Source organism: Schistocerca cancellata, chromosome 11 (assembly GCF_023864275.1).
Source record: "Schistocerca cancellata isolate TAMUIC-IGC-003103 chromosome 11, iqSchCanc2.1, whole genome shotgun sequence".
Lineage (NCBI taxonomy): Eukaryota > Metazoa > Arthropoda > Insecta > Orthoptera > Acrididae > Schistocerca > Schistocerca cancellata.
Window position 1 is genome coordinate 76,140,725 of NC_064636.1, and position 14,883 is coordinate 76,155,607.

Genomic DNA, 14,883 nt, shown 5'->3' on the forward strand with positions numbered 1-14,883 from the left:
TGGTGTAATTTTTACTACCTTTTAATGAAGCAGAATGTGCATATTATGTGTGAGATTCAGTGAGCTACTGTGATATTAGCCCCCCCTATCAAAATCTTGGTTGTGAACACACTGATCTGCAGCACAATACAAGCTCTATGTTAGATTGTAAATAGATAATTCAGTTGAGAGTTGGTGAAGTCAACAAATATAAATACGATGTATTGGTTGGTGGTAACTGTGATCTGTAGTGTAGCCTAATTATTTTTTTTTCCCCACTTGACCATATTTAATGCACTTTTCATTGTAAATATTGAAAGTGCAAGGTGTAGTCAGTAAAGTAACTTAGATAATGCACAGGTCTCCAACAAATATTGTGATGCAGTGAAAATATTTTATGCTTGGTGCTCCACAACTTGTGTAAGTATTTAAGACGTCTTAAAAATCACAATGTATATTTCCTTCAAAGACATCTAGCATTCCAGTACTTCTGATGTTAATGATCTGATGATTTTTTTTTAGGCATATATAAGTACTAGTGTTGATTTACAAAACAATAGTTTAGCCATAAGAGTTTAGTGTTCAGAAAAACAGTTCAATACAAAATAAGCTTATTTGGCTGCTATTACTCTGATTTCATAAGAGGTGTCATTTTGAGTGGGTGACTATTCACACCAGATACATAACTGCTCAATTCTCTACAAAACATACTTTCTCAAAGTTACTGAGGGTGGCATTTTGCACAGCACTCATACATTTTCCTTCTTTTGTTGGTCCTGGCCTGCTGAAGTGTGATGAATATCTCCTTCATAGCCTTCACAGTTCTTGCAACTATGCTTTCCAAGGCAACATTAGACAAGAAACACACCACCTTGCTTTCATGTATGTCCAGTGGATCAGACACCTTTCCTTCCAGTCTGATAGTACCCTGTAACTAATTCATTGTCATTCTAACATGTCTAAGCAATTTTCCAGGTGTTTGTAGTTCAGTCAAAGCACAGTACAGTTGCTCTCTGTCTATGCTGTAATTTAGTAGCCTTTAGTCGACAAAAAGGTGGGGCAAACTAACCCCAAATTCAATTATTTTTTCTAAAATTTGCGTTAAGGTAACGATGTGAGCTATTGGGAGAAATCTACATTGGTGTGAGCCAGTCTCTGAACAATTGATAGGAGACAATAAAACAGTATAGTCTTTCTTTATATAGGGCATATGATTCCATCTCTCCACTGCTGGGCATTGTCTTCTCATCCCACATTGAAACGAACAGCTTTAGGAGAGTCTATTGAGTGTCACCCTGAGTGAACAGTTATGTTGGAATATTATCTGTTCCTGGTGACGTAGAGATTTTCAGTTTATTCAGAGCAGTTATCGCTTCTGGAATCATCTAATCCTTGCATGTCAATTTGATCTCTTGGTATCCTTCTGTTACACTGACTTTATAAAAATGTCAGTGCCATCGTTCACAGATCATCCCCTCACTTACGATTTTTCCTGTTTCATCCGTCACCAGGCTAGTTCTTCCACTAAAGGTAAAAGGGCAGCAGTTACCTTATTACAAAATTTCCTCGCTCAGTCTGGCTCTCCATAAGCTCCAGTTCTTTGATGTTTGCTTTCATTCACACACACTCTTTGTTGGTGAATGTGCTTTCCAATTTATTTTTCTTCATAAAGTGCCACACTACTATTGTGCAATTTGATTGGAATGTTCTACATGCTTTGCTCTTCACTGTTCCTATATCTTTCAATGTCAAACTATGGAGATCTTATGTACCTTGCTTCAGTTCCCTGTGTTTCTTTTGTGATATCTCCAGTGCACAATTTATAATTTCCCATTGATCCTCAATGTTGTTAGACTGTTCCTCTTTCAGGGATCTTTGATATCTTTTCTTGGTATTGACCATTAATTGCAGATGATTGTAGAGCTGTTATTTATGTTTTCTCTTCGTAGAGCTGTTAGTTATGTTTTCCCAAGTGGGAACAGTAACTGGTATCTTTGGGTGTGTCAAAGATATTTGTGATTTTAAGCAATATGCCTCTCCATGTATGCTGTGAATGTCAAGAGCCCTATTAGTGAGGAGCACTGTTAATAATGTTAGTGAAAAGTTTTGTCAGTGAATAACCAAAGGAGTTGTGGTGTAGTGATAGTCAGCTCCCCTCGTTCTTGACATAATCAGCAGTCAGAATTGAAAGCATTCATTAGCTCTAGCTTTCTCCATTTGGGGTTATGTCGCTTATACACGCAGAAATGAGAAAACCAAATTTTCTCCCTTTCTTTCAAATAAAATTCAAGTATTTAACACACACTCTTTGGGCATCAGTGCGTGTCACTAACCCACAAGGTGGAAGCTGGTAAGCAGTGATGAACTGAAGCAAAATCATTATCTTGAAGTTCCTATTATGTAATCTTAGTGAACCTGCAATTGGTAAATATGTGTAGGAATTGGCTACACATCGTAATCACCACCTCCCCTTATCTGCCCCCCCCCCCCCAATACACCTCTCTCTCTCTCTCTCTCTCTCTCTCTCTCTCTCTCTCTCTCTCTCTCTCTCTCTCTCTCTCTCTCTCTCTCCCTCTCTCTCTCTGCCCCCCCTTCCCCCCTCAATCTCCTTCATTGTTACTTAAATTTATAAGATCTGATGTGCAGTACACAGTTAATACCTTGTGCAAGTTTTCAGATAAAAAAGATGTGCTCTCTTCAGCATGCAATTATATGTTCAGAGCCTTGTACGTTGGAAGGGAAACTTCATTCTACTTTAGCTGACACTGTATAAAGCTTTCCTTAACAGCTTTCACCATATAATGTGCAGCATTCAGTATGAATAATTGGGATAGCAGTAATTAAAACAGGATTTTTTTGCTGTGGCAGGACCTTCGTGAAATTTCAATTGCAATCACATTGTCTTTAGAGTGTGAAAATATTTTGTTGGTGCCCACACACAGAGAGAAAAATGATCATAATAAAATAAGAGAAATTGGAGCACTTTTGGAAAGGTTCAAGTATTCACTTTTCCCGTGTGCTGCTAAGTAGAGAAGTAACTTCAAGTGGGTTTGATGAACCCTCTGCCAGGCACTTAATTGAGAATTGGAGTGTAGATGTAGAAGAGTAGTGTATTGTCATGCTTAATGCCTTGGGTCATATGGCAACCATAGACCCGTCAAACAATTTACTAATAGTGGAAAAAATTAATTTTTCTAAATATTCAGTGTAGCAGAAGCTTTTCACCTGAAGCATCTCCTTCCAAAGTTCCTACATGCAATACATCATCCCATAAACTACGTGGTTTCATTAGTTGATGTCCATATTCTTTTATTTGCAACCCGTTGTTTGAGTTGTTTCATTGCTTTTTTTTGTAGCTTGAGGGAGATTTTCATATGTATTTACCTAAGAATTCATGAAATGTTTGATGGTTCAGTCCGTGTATGTTAGCACTAAGTAAAGCTGCATAAAGTTCTTAACTTTATGTTGAATAAGACTGGTGGGATTCCCCTAAAAGCATTTCCTGTTTTTCCATTTTCGATCCATTGTACTCCGTGTTTGTTTTCTGTTGCCCAGTGCTTCTGAATATTGACTGAATTCCTTGCAGTTACTATTACGTTGTGTAGTTTACATCATCTATCAGCTGAAAATACTTTCTTACCACATTGAGATATGAACTGTTGTAATTTCACTTGAATACTTTTTCATTGTAGGCAGTTTTTCTGAAATATATTGCACACAGATAACTTCAACAAGACTGAATAACACAAGACACTTGTTTGTTGTTCACAGTCAAGAATGGCTTGAGCTACTACCTGCTCATAGTTTAAAAATAGGCTACACAGCCACTGCTGGGTAAGCTTGAAGTACATATGTGAATTCAAACAAAACGGGGGAGGAAGATATATGTTCACCATTTTTAAGGAAATGAAGTGAGATGTGCAACTCTGAGGAATATAACACTGAAGAAAGTGCATGAGAAAAAAACATTACAAATATGGCCATTTACTGACTGAAGTACACTCTGAGAGAAATGGCTGCATGTGCATAAGTTTAGTTTTTTCATAACACAGTGTTCGGCGATCACTGATATTATTATTATTATTATTATTATTATTATTATTATTATTATTATTAATTTGTCCTGCACTTGGTTTTCATAACACAGGAGTATGTTAAGTCTCACAGGAAATATATGCCCTACCATACACATATACAGATGCCAGTAGTATCGCATACACACGGCACAAAAGAGCAGTGTGTTGGCGGAGCTGCCATTTGTGGTGATGACTTACATGAAAGGACTTCCAGTGTGATTATGGCCGTACTATGGGAATTGAGATTGTGCACATGGAATGGTAGTTGGAGGTAGATGCATCAGAATTTCATTTTGGGAATTGTTAGGGGAATCAGTATTGTTTCTATCCGTAATCCAGTGGGACCAATGACCTCGCTGTTTGGACCCCTCCCTCCAAATCGACCAACCCACCCAGAGTAGAGTAGCACTTTCCACAGTGTCGAGTGTGCCGAGACTACCAAATTTCGGGTGTTAAATATCGCCGTGGACAATAACAGTGGCCGACAGCCTTCACTTAACGACCGAGAATAGCGACATTTGCATAGAATTGACAGTGCTAACAGACAAGAAACACTGCGTGAAATAATCACAGAAGTGAATGTGAGGCACAGTGAATGTCCCACAGTGTGGCAATATTTGGCATTACTGAGCTATGGCAGCAGAAGACATACAAGTACTGTTATAACAGCAAAGCAACATCTCTCCTGAGCCCGTGACTATATCGTTTGGATCCTACATGACTGGAAAGCTGTGTCCTGGTTAGATGAGCCCTGATTTCAGTTGGTAAGAGCTGATAATAGGGTTTGAGTCTGGTGAAGAACCCTGGGCTCAGGTTGTCAACAAGATGCTGTGCAAGCAGGTGGTAACTCCATAATGCTGTGGACTATGTGTACATGGAATGGAGCGCGTCCTCTTTTTCAACCGGACTGATCATTGACTGGAAATTGTAATTTTGGCTTGTTGGAGACCATTTGCAGCCATTTGTGGAGTTCTTGTTCCCAAACAACAAGGGAATTTTTGTGGGTGGCAGTGTGCCATGTCACTGGGGCACAATTATTCACGACTGGTTTGAAGAACATTGTGGGCAATTCGTGTGAATGATTTGGCCACTCAGATTGTTTGACACGGATCCCATCAAACATTTGTGGGACAAGAGGTTGTGACAAAGCAAGCTGGGATATTTTTTACTTTCCCTTTTGTTTTGCCATTTGCCTCCTTAAATTCGGTTGTTTTTTCACTAATTAATATTAACATACGTGTGTATAATCTTCAGTTTGGAAATTGAAACACTAGCATTCTTTAAGTACTTCTTTGGCTATTCAAAAACATGTTAGCAAATCCAGCTGTTAATTAATTCCAAAGTAATTAACAGTTTTGTCAAAAGTGTTGTTTACATGACTATATGTTAGTTTCATCATTTAAACAAATAATTCGGCTTAACTCGTGTAGTAGAAGAAACTGTTAAAAAGAACCAATATTTTGATGTATTCAGTTAATTTAAGGAGTTAAGTTTTAATTTTAATTCCTGTAAATTTAGCTTCGAACAATGTGTAGTTTCAGTACCTATTATTGTGAGGATATATAAGGACCCGATTTTTGGTCCCGAGACAGTCAGTCCACGACCAAGTTTCAGACCAGAAACCTGTGTTGGTTAGAGCAACAACAACGCTTCATCTTAACTGTGAAATAAATGTTACACGATTAGCCCATGTGTTAAAACAATGACAGTGTCTGCCCCATATGCACCTTTCCATTCTTCAAGAACTTCGAACTTTATGGTTAGGTTTTTACTGCTAGCAGATGTACATCACTTAACTATTCAAACAGTATGTGGATGTTCGGCTGGAAACTATTAATGAGGCTTATGGAAAGTTTAAACAACAGTGCACTGACCATATATAACTGTGTATTATTGAGGGGTTGTGAACAGTGAAAGTAAAAGACTGTGAGACGCAACTGTGCACCTGTTGGCTACATCATTTACAGTAGACAGTAGTTGCACTTCCACCCCCTATTTTTTCATCCAGTACATTGATACCAAGGACAACAAGTGAAGAATTAAAGCGGGCAGGCCATCACAGGGGCAGTTCCTGCACAAACTCTCGCATCAGGAACACGTTTGTAGTTATGGATGGCCATAGCGACAGCACACTGGCCGTGGTGGCCGAGCAGTTCTAGTGTGCTTCAGTCTGGACCCACGCGACTGCTACGGTCACAGGTTCAAATCCTGCCTCGGGGAATGGATGTGTGTGATGTCCTTAGGTTAGTTAGGCTTAAGTAGTTCTAAGTTCTAGGGGACTGATGGCCTCAGATGTTAAGTTCCATAGTGCTCAGAGCCATTTTTTAGAGATAGCACGGCTTATTATTTTTGCAGGGGACTTCCAGTGACGAGTCTCTGCCGCGTCGAGTTGCACTACACGGGATAAAAGGAGGACCAACACAATGTTAGGAGATATTCCGTGACTTTTGTCACCACAGTGCATACGTCCTAGCCCTAGTTATTTGCAGTATGCTTCATGGATTGTAATAGCCATATTTTGTTACGACGTGGAATGAGGCAGTTTTACAGTTAGTGGAAAATAAGGCAATGTGCTGACCATTTACGTGATTTCTTAAGGTTTATCGCCATTCGTACAATGATTTGGCAGGTATGTATATGATTAATACTGCAGTTTTCTGTAACATGTAGTGACCACCAGGGTGTGCTAGTATTGTTCACGTCTAGTGTTGTTACCAGGCATGGTAGGATATACAGGATGTACATAAAGTCCAGGAACACTCAATTATTTGTTGCACAAGAACTAAACATTTTACAGATGTCATACATATTGCACTTTGAAGAGAAACTCTGAAAGTTTTTTTTGCAAATATGTGAACCATGAGTGACCTGGTACCCGTCAATATGGTAATCAAATTGTTGCCATATCTGTCCCAGCATGGCATCGTCGATTGTGGCATTCACATGCCATGTTCTCTCCCGGAGCTCTGCTACATTACATGGTAGAGACGGTACATACACCAGATCTTTAATGTGTCCCCACAGACAAAAACTCACAGAGTGAGATCTGGTGATCGGGGAGGCCATTTCACGAAACAGCTGTCCCCTTCTGTAGCACGTCCGCCATGTTTGCGACTAGCACTGAGTTGGCAAATTACCAGACTATGCTGTTGCAGTATACATGAAAAACCTGTCAGGGTTTCTCTTAAAAATGACATATGTTTGATATTTGTACAATGCTTGGTTCTTGGGCAATAAATAATTGAAAAGTGTTTCCTAACTTTATGTACACCCTGTATAAGGGGCACCTGGAGCATCAGATCGTGAAGGATCCGGATATGATGCGTACTTGGGTTAGACAGCATTGTCAGCAACTGACAGTTTGAAAGAGGCCTCATCATTGGTCTCCATTTGGCCAGCTCATCGAACTGTGCAAGATCCGTATTTGTAGGCCACTCAGATGTGACATTGGCCTGATGTTGGACAGGATGGGAATGTCGGTGCAGGTGTACTTGTCAAAGTTCTGATTGGCTGTGCCTAACCACCACCATGTAGGCTGGTAGTGTGTCAAGCACAGTATAACCCCATCAAATCTGCAGCTGTCCTCTGAAAACAAGTAATGAACTGCCTTGAACATTCTGTCACACCATTGGTTGGAGACAAGCAGCAGCTGAAATGGAGGATTTCAGTCCTATGTGTAGCACGTCATTAACACCGCAAAACAAAACAGCTGTGTCTGGAAGGTGCAGTGACAGGGAAGTACGGATTCATTATGAATGATGTCAGATTCTGTTCAGGAAGGAATTGTGATTCTGCACTATCCCAGATGACCACTGACGGCTAGTACGTCGGCAACCCGGGAAGAGAATCCCGTTCTTCCAATGTTTTGGAGAGGCACAGCAGTGGTTGGGTTGGGTTGTTTGGGGGAGGAGACCAGACAGCGAGGTCATCGGTCCCAGCGCATTAGGGAAGGACAGGGATGGAAGTCAGCTGTGCCCTTTCAAAGAAACCGTCCTGGCATTTGCCTGGAGTGATTTAGGGAAATCACAGAAAACCTAAATCAGGATGCGGGATCGAACTGTTGTCCTCCCAAATGCGAGTCCAGTGTGCTAGCCACTGTGCCACCTTGCTCGGTCAGCAGTGGTACTCCAGCTGTCACGGTGTGGGGAGCCGTCAGGTACGACTTTGGGACAGGGCTGGTAGTGACTGAGGGAACTTTGACAGCACAGTGCTATATTACAGTGTTGTGCATCCTCGTGTGTTACCTCTCTCGTGACCATACCGTGGTGCCATTTTCCAGCAGGACAATGTTCACCTTCACATGGCACATGTTTCTATGAACAGTCTGTGTGGTGTTGAGGTATTCCTGTGGGAAGTAAGTGCACCAGATCTGTCCCTCGTAGAAAATGTGTGGGACCGGCTCGGGTGTAAACTCCTTCCAGTGCAAGAATCCAGGATATCGAGGGCCACTTACGACAGTTGTGGACCAGCTTGCCTCAGGAGAAGATGCAACAGCCGTATGACACTTTTCCCAACCGAACGAGTGCACGCATGCAGTGCAAAGACATACTGATAAATGGGCTCATACTGCTAAGTTCTTTGTAAATTTGACTCAATTTTTGTAGTGTACAAAGTGGAATAGTGCAGTAGTTAGCACACTGGACTGGCATTCAGGACGACGATGGTTTGAACCCACAATCTGCCATTCTGATTTAGGTTCTGTGTCTTTTCCCTAAATCGCTTAAGGCAAATTCGGGATAGTCCCTTCAAAAGAGCACAGCTGCTGTCCTTTACCATCCTTCCCTAATCCGATCTTGTGCTCCGTTTCTAATGACCTCATTGTTGACAAGACATTAAATGATAATCTCCTCTTCCTCCTCCTCCTCCTCCTCCTCCTCCTCCTCAATTTGGTGGTTACTGAAATAACGTCACATACCGTCTGAACCTGGGAAGTTTCATTCTGTTTCCTCTTCTCTTTCTGGATGCTTCACTTTTTTTTTTTTATCAGGAAGACAGAAAATCCTAGGAAGTTCTGGTCTTACGTTAAATCAGTAAGTGGCTCGAAACATCATGTCCAGACACTCTGGGATGATGATGGCATTGAAACAGAGGATGACAAGCGTAAAGCTGAAATACTAAACACCTTTTTCCAAAGCTGTTTCACAGAGGAAGACCGCACTGCAGTTCCTTCTCTAAATCCTCGCACCAACGAAAAAATGGCTGACATTGAAATAAGTGTCCAAGGAATAGAAAAGCAACTGGAATCACTCAACAGAGGAAAGTCCACTGGACCTGACGGGATACCAATTCGATTCTACACAGAGTACGCGAAAGAACTTGCCCCCCTTCTAACAGCCGTGTACCGCAAGTCTCTAGAGGAACAGAAGGTTCCAAATGATTGGAAAAGAGCACAGGTAGTCCCAGTCTTCAAGAAGGGTCGTCGAGCAGATGCGCAAAACTATAGACCTATCTCTCTGACGTCGATCTGTTGTAGAATTTTAGAACATGTCTTTTGCTCGAGTATCATGTCGTTTTTGGAAACTCAGAATCTACTATGTAGGAATCAACATGGATTCCGGAAACAGCGATCGTGTGAAACCCAACTCGCATTATTTGTTCATGAAACCCAGAAAATATTAGATACAGGCTCCCAGGTAGATGCCATTTTCCTTGACTTCCGGAAGGCGTTCGATACAGTTCCGCACTGTCGTCTGATAAACAAAGTAAGAGCCTACGGAATATCAGACCAGCTGTGTGGCTGGATTGAAGAGTTTTTAGCAAACAGAACACAGCATGTTGTTCTCAATGGAGAGACATCTACAGACGTTAAAGTAACCTCTGGCGTGCCACAGGGGAGTGTTATGGGACCATTGCTTTTCACAATATATATAAATGACCTAGTAGATAGTGTCGGAAGTTCCATGCGGCTTTTCGCGGATGATGCTGTAGTATACAGAGAAGTTGCAGCATTAGAAAATTGTAGCGAAATGCAGGAAGATCTGCAGCGGATAGGCACTTGGTGCAGGGAGTGGCAACTGACCCTTAACATAGACAAATGTAATGTATTGCGAATACATAGAAAGAAGGATCCTTTATTGTATGATTATATGATAGCGGAACAAACACTGGTAGCAGTTACTTCTGTAAAATATCTGGGAGTATGCGTGCGGAACGATTTGAAGTGGAATGATCATATAAAATTAATTGTTGGTAAGGTGGGTACCAGGTTGAGATTCATTGGGAGAGTCCTTAGAAAATGTAGTCCATCAACAAAGGAGGTGGCTTACAAAACACTCGTTCGACCTATACTTGAGTATTGCTCATCAGTGTGGGATCCGTACCAGATCGGGTTGACGGAGGAGATAGAGAAGATCCAAAGAAGAGCGGCGCGTTTCGTCACAGGGTTATTTGGTAACCGTGATAGCGTTACGGAGATGTTTAACAAACTCAAGTGGCAGACTCTGCAAGAGAGGCGCTCTGCATCGCGGTGTAGCTTGCTCGCCATGTTTCGAGAGGGTGCGTTTCTGGATGAGGTATCGAATATATTGCTTCCCCCTACTTATACCTCCCGAGGAGATCACGAATGTAAAATTAGAGAGATTAGAGCGCGCACAGAGGCTTTCAGACAGTCGTTCTTCCCGCGAACCATACGCGACTGGAACAGGAAAGGGAGATAATGACAGTGGCACGTAAAGTGCCCTCCGCCACACACCGTTGGGTGGCTTGCGGAGTATAAATGTAAATGTAGATGTAGATGTAGATGTGAAGTGTACTTCATTGTTACACATTCAGAAATTCCGTGGACTAGGAGGAACTGTGAAGGAGTTATGATTCCTGTCTTTATTACATTCTTCGCTCCATTAGTAACTGGTCAAAGATTTTTATGGTTGAATACCTGACTCCTTTCTGCATCATGCAGGGACTGAGTGGTAGGTAGTATATAATCATTTCTCCCTCTAATGTTACATTTGCCAGTGTTACTGTTGTTTTAAAACAGTAGTTGAATGCTGACAGTAAGCTCCAAAAGGAAGAAATGTTTCTGAGGCTGTTGTTTTTATGCCGAACTGTTCAAAGAGCTGTGTACTAGAGGTTCTTCTCTGGGTGTGAATCATTGCAAATCATTTGGAGAGCCAAATTAATAAGTCAGCACACACTGAAGCGCCAAAGAAACTGGTATAGGCATGCGTATTCAAATACAGTGATGTAAACAGGCAGAATGTGGCACTGCAGTCGCAAACGCCTATACCAGACAACAAGTGTCTGGCGCAGTTGTTAGATTGGGTACTGCTGCTACAATGACAGGTTATCAAGATTTGAGTGATTTTCAGTGTGGTGCTATAGTCAGTGCACGAGTGATGGGGCACAGTATCTCCAAGGTAGCGATGAAGTGGGGATTTTCCCATACGACCATTTCACGAGTGTACGAGGAAAATCAGGGATCCAGCAAAACATCAAATCTCTGACATCGCTGCGGCCAGAAAAAGATCCTGCAAGAACAGGACTAAAGATGACTGAAGAGAATTGTTCAACGTGACAGAAGTGCAACCCTTCCGCAAATTGCTGCAGATTTCAATGCTGAGCCATCAACAAGTGTCAGCGTGCGATGCACTCAATGAAACATCAACAATATGGGCTTTCAGAGCCAAAGGCCCACCGTATACCCTAGATGACTGCATGACGCAAAACTTTACACCTCACCTGGGCCCGTCAACACCAAAATTGGACTGTTGATGACTGGAAGCATGCTGCGTGGTCGGACGAGTCTCATATCAAATTGTAACAAGCAGATGAACATGTACGGGTATTGAGACAGCCTCATGAATCCACAGACTCTGCAGGTCAGCAGGGTACTGTTACAGCTGGTGGAGGCTCTGTAATGGTGTGGGGCACGTGCCATTGGAATGATATGGGACCCCTTATATGTCTAGATACAATGCCGACAGGTGACACGTACATAAGCATCCTCTCTGACCACCTGCATCCATTCATGTCCATTGTGCATCCCAATGGACGTGGGCAGTTCCAGCAGAACAGTGCAACACCCCACATGTCCAGAATTGCTACAGAGTGGCTCCAGGAACACTCTTCAGAGTTTACACACTTCTCCCCAGACATGAATATTATTGAGCATATCTGGGATGCCTTGCAACGTGCTGTTCAAAAGAGATCTCCATCCCCTCGAATTCTTATGGACAGCCCTGAAGGATTCATTGTGTAAATTCCCTCCAGCACTACTTCAGACATTAGTTGAATCCATGGCACATAGTATTGTGGCACTTCTGTGTGATTGCAGGGCCCTACATGATATTAGGTAGGTGCACCAGTTTCTTTGGCTCTTCAGTGTGTAATAATACATGCAAAATTAAATTTTTAGGTGAGAACAGAACTGGGGTAAGACAAGATTGATTGTCCCCATTCCTGTTCAGTTGTGTGCTAGAAAAGATAGTCAGGAAATGGAGAAATAGAACAAAAAAGAAGGAATATAAAAAAAACACAATTGAGAGGAAAGTGGATAATATGAATTTTGATTGATTAGTTTTTGCAGACAATGTTACCATCTTAGCTGAATCTACAGAAGACGCAACAATTCAGATAAATGTCATGCAAGAGACAGCTTCAAAGGCAGGCTTATAAGTATGTTTTGAAAAAAACAAGTGTGTATGCGAATGCGAAGCAGGTGCCAAAATACATGGAGTGCTATGATGCATGTATTGTGTTGCACATCGGTTTTATTGTGGTACGACATGTGTAATTCGTTGCTGGAGTCTCTACATACTTTTCACTATCCCATGTTCTTACCACAAACAAGAGAAAACTGCCTCTTGTAATATCACTAGGAAAATCTTAGTATCTATTCATCTTTATACAGTTTAGGGTAGTATATGTTCATCAACATTGTAGTAAAATTTATTTTAAAGATAGATTTTTAGAACCAATTTAAAATGCCATACATTTTTTTTGTTTGAATGCAATGTGGTAATTTGTAACATTTTTCCTTGCTATTAGAGGCCCATCTTGTGGTAGTTTTGTTTCTGCATATTCACTATGCAGTACCATTTTGTCTTGTAGTATAGTTATGAAATTTTCATTTTTATACACTACTTGGTCTTCAGTGTCCATTATTTTCTTAATGAAACATGTAACTTCCACAATACATAAACAAAACAGTGGTGGAATTTGCAAGAAAGTGTAACCATTTGCAGAAAACTGCTCAATAATACTTTTGAGAGTATTGTTAATCTTTCTTACGTTTATGCACGTATGTTTGGACTGATTATTATACTACTGTCTCTGCATAAAGAACAAATTCTGCTTATTGTATATTAGGAGGAAGGTTGTTTATATGTATGAGAAACAGTATTGGAGCTAAGTTGCTAGGACTCAAGTACTCTGTCTTCTGTTAGCTTTTCATTCATTACTGGCCATGTAGTGGCGTAGGCAGTGATCTGTCAACAGGGTCGTATCTGTTAGGTTATCACAACCAAGATAAACAAATATTTGTGCTATGCAGTGTAGCAGAGGGAAGCTGAGTCAAAGCTGCCTGAGTCAATAGCTTAAAAGTCTGAAAACATTATTGCTCCTACAATCTTCAAACAGTGTAATTAAAATCACATGATACTACCTTCACGTTAATAGAGGTAAGTAATATCCTTTCAGGATCGTACAGATAAAATGCAATGAAACGGAGTATCTCCACTTACTTTGGCATGACGTCCAGAGTAAACAAATGCTATTTTGTTTCTTTCATGCAATTTATTTTAGGACAACTTTCTAATCAATATCCAAATTACTTTACAGCCTTTGTTTCCCAGATTCTTAATATTCAAACAGTAATTTACTTTTTTTGCTAGTTCCTATAGTGCAGTCAGTTTACAAAACAACCTGCACTTTAAAATTTCATAGTAGAATGTGCTCTAAAAGTTTTGATTCCACTATTTAACTGGAGCACTGACCTTTACTAATGTTAAGTCCCATTACTAAGTTTCCTATTACAGAAATGCAATTAATTTTATCTGATATGCAATAGTTAAGAAGTTATTTTAATTTGAAGATTTTGTTGTGTATATAAATACCACTACATAGTATGTGTTAATTATATCCATTTTCTAACAAAGTTGATGCCCACATGGGATCATGTGAATCAGTTCATATTTATTTAAGCCTCCCAAGTAGAGAATTGGCTATTTCACACCTGTGCTTTTCATAACGTTTTCATTCTTTTTAACCTTTCTTTCAGTTATGGTGAATCACTTTTGTTTAAATGTTTTTAGCTTCAAGTCTAGCATTACTGTTCATGAGAATGATCTTTTCTTCTGTGTTTTCAGTTTGTTGCATTGTTGTGTTTAACTATTCTGAATCATTCTGGGCCTCTCCAAACCAATTATTCTTGGTTTTATTTTTCCAAGATCATTTGAAGAGTTTTTTCAGTAGCCCATTTTCTGCTCATCTTAATACTGTATATAGCAGAAAATGGCAATATTCTCCTTTTGCATCATATCTGTTACCAACTCAGTTTTCTGTTACACCATTTCGTTGTGCATCAATCTCCATTGTCTGCCCATTTAGTGTTTTTTGTTGTTATTTGTTGTGACAATTCTTCTGCCTGCATGCTTTAGTTTATCTGTTGCCAATCTAATGTTCAGTTTGAATAGTGTTTCACAAGCATGTATTGTTTTAGGATTAACAATGGAGCAGTAGAGTTCACATTTGGTGCTCACTGAGAAGGATTTCTTCTCATAGATTGGCCAGGTGTTTTATTGTGCTTGCTTCAATTTAGTTGTTCTTATACATTTTTTTTTATTTTGTTTCTGGACAAAAAGTTACTTGTTGTGATCACAATAAACAGGAC

General features: G+C 40.4%; 1 protein-coding gene across 1 annotated transcript in view; it reads left to right on the forward strand.

The window, feature by feature from the left end:
• The first annotated feature begins 13,551 nt into the window (after positions 1-13,551).
• LOC126108219 (uncharacterized) overlaps positions 13,552-14,883 on the forward strand; it is a 66,363-nt gene continuing 65,031 nt past the window's right edge. The window contains exon 1 of the mRNA XM_049913452.1: positions 13,552-13,672. The gene's annotated coding sequence lies outside the window, so the exon portion shown is untranslated. The remainder of the gene's footprint in view (positions 13,673-14,883) is intronic.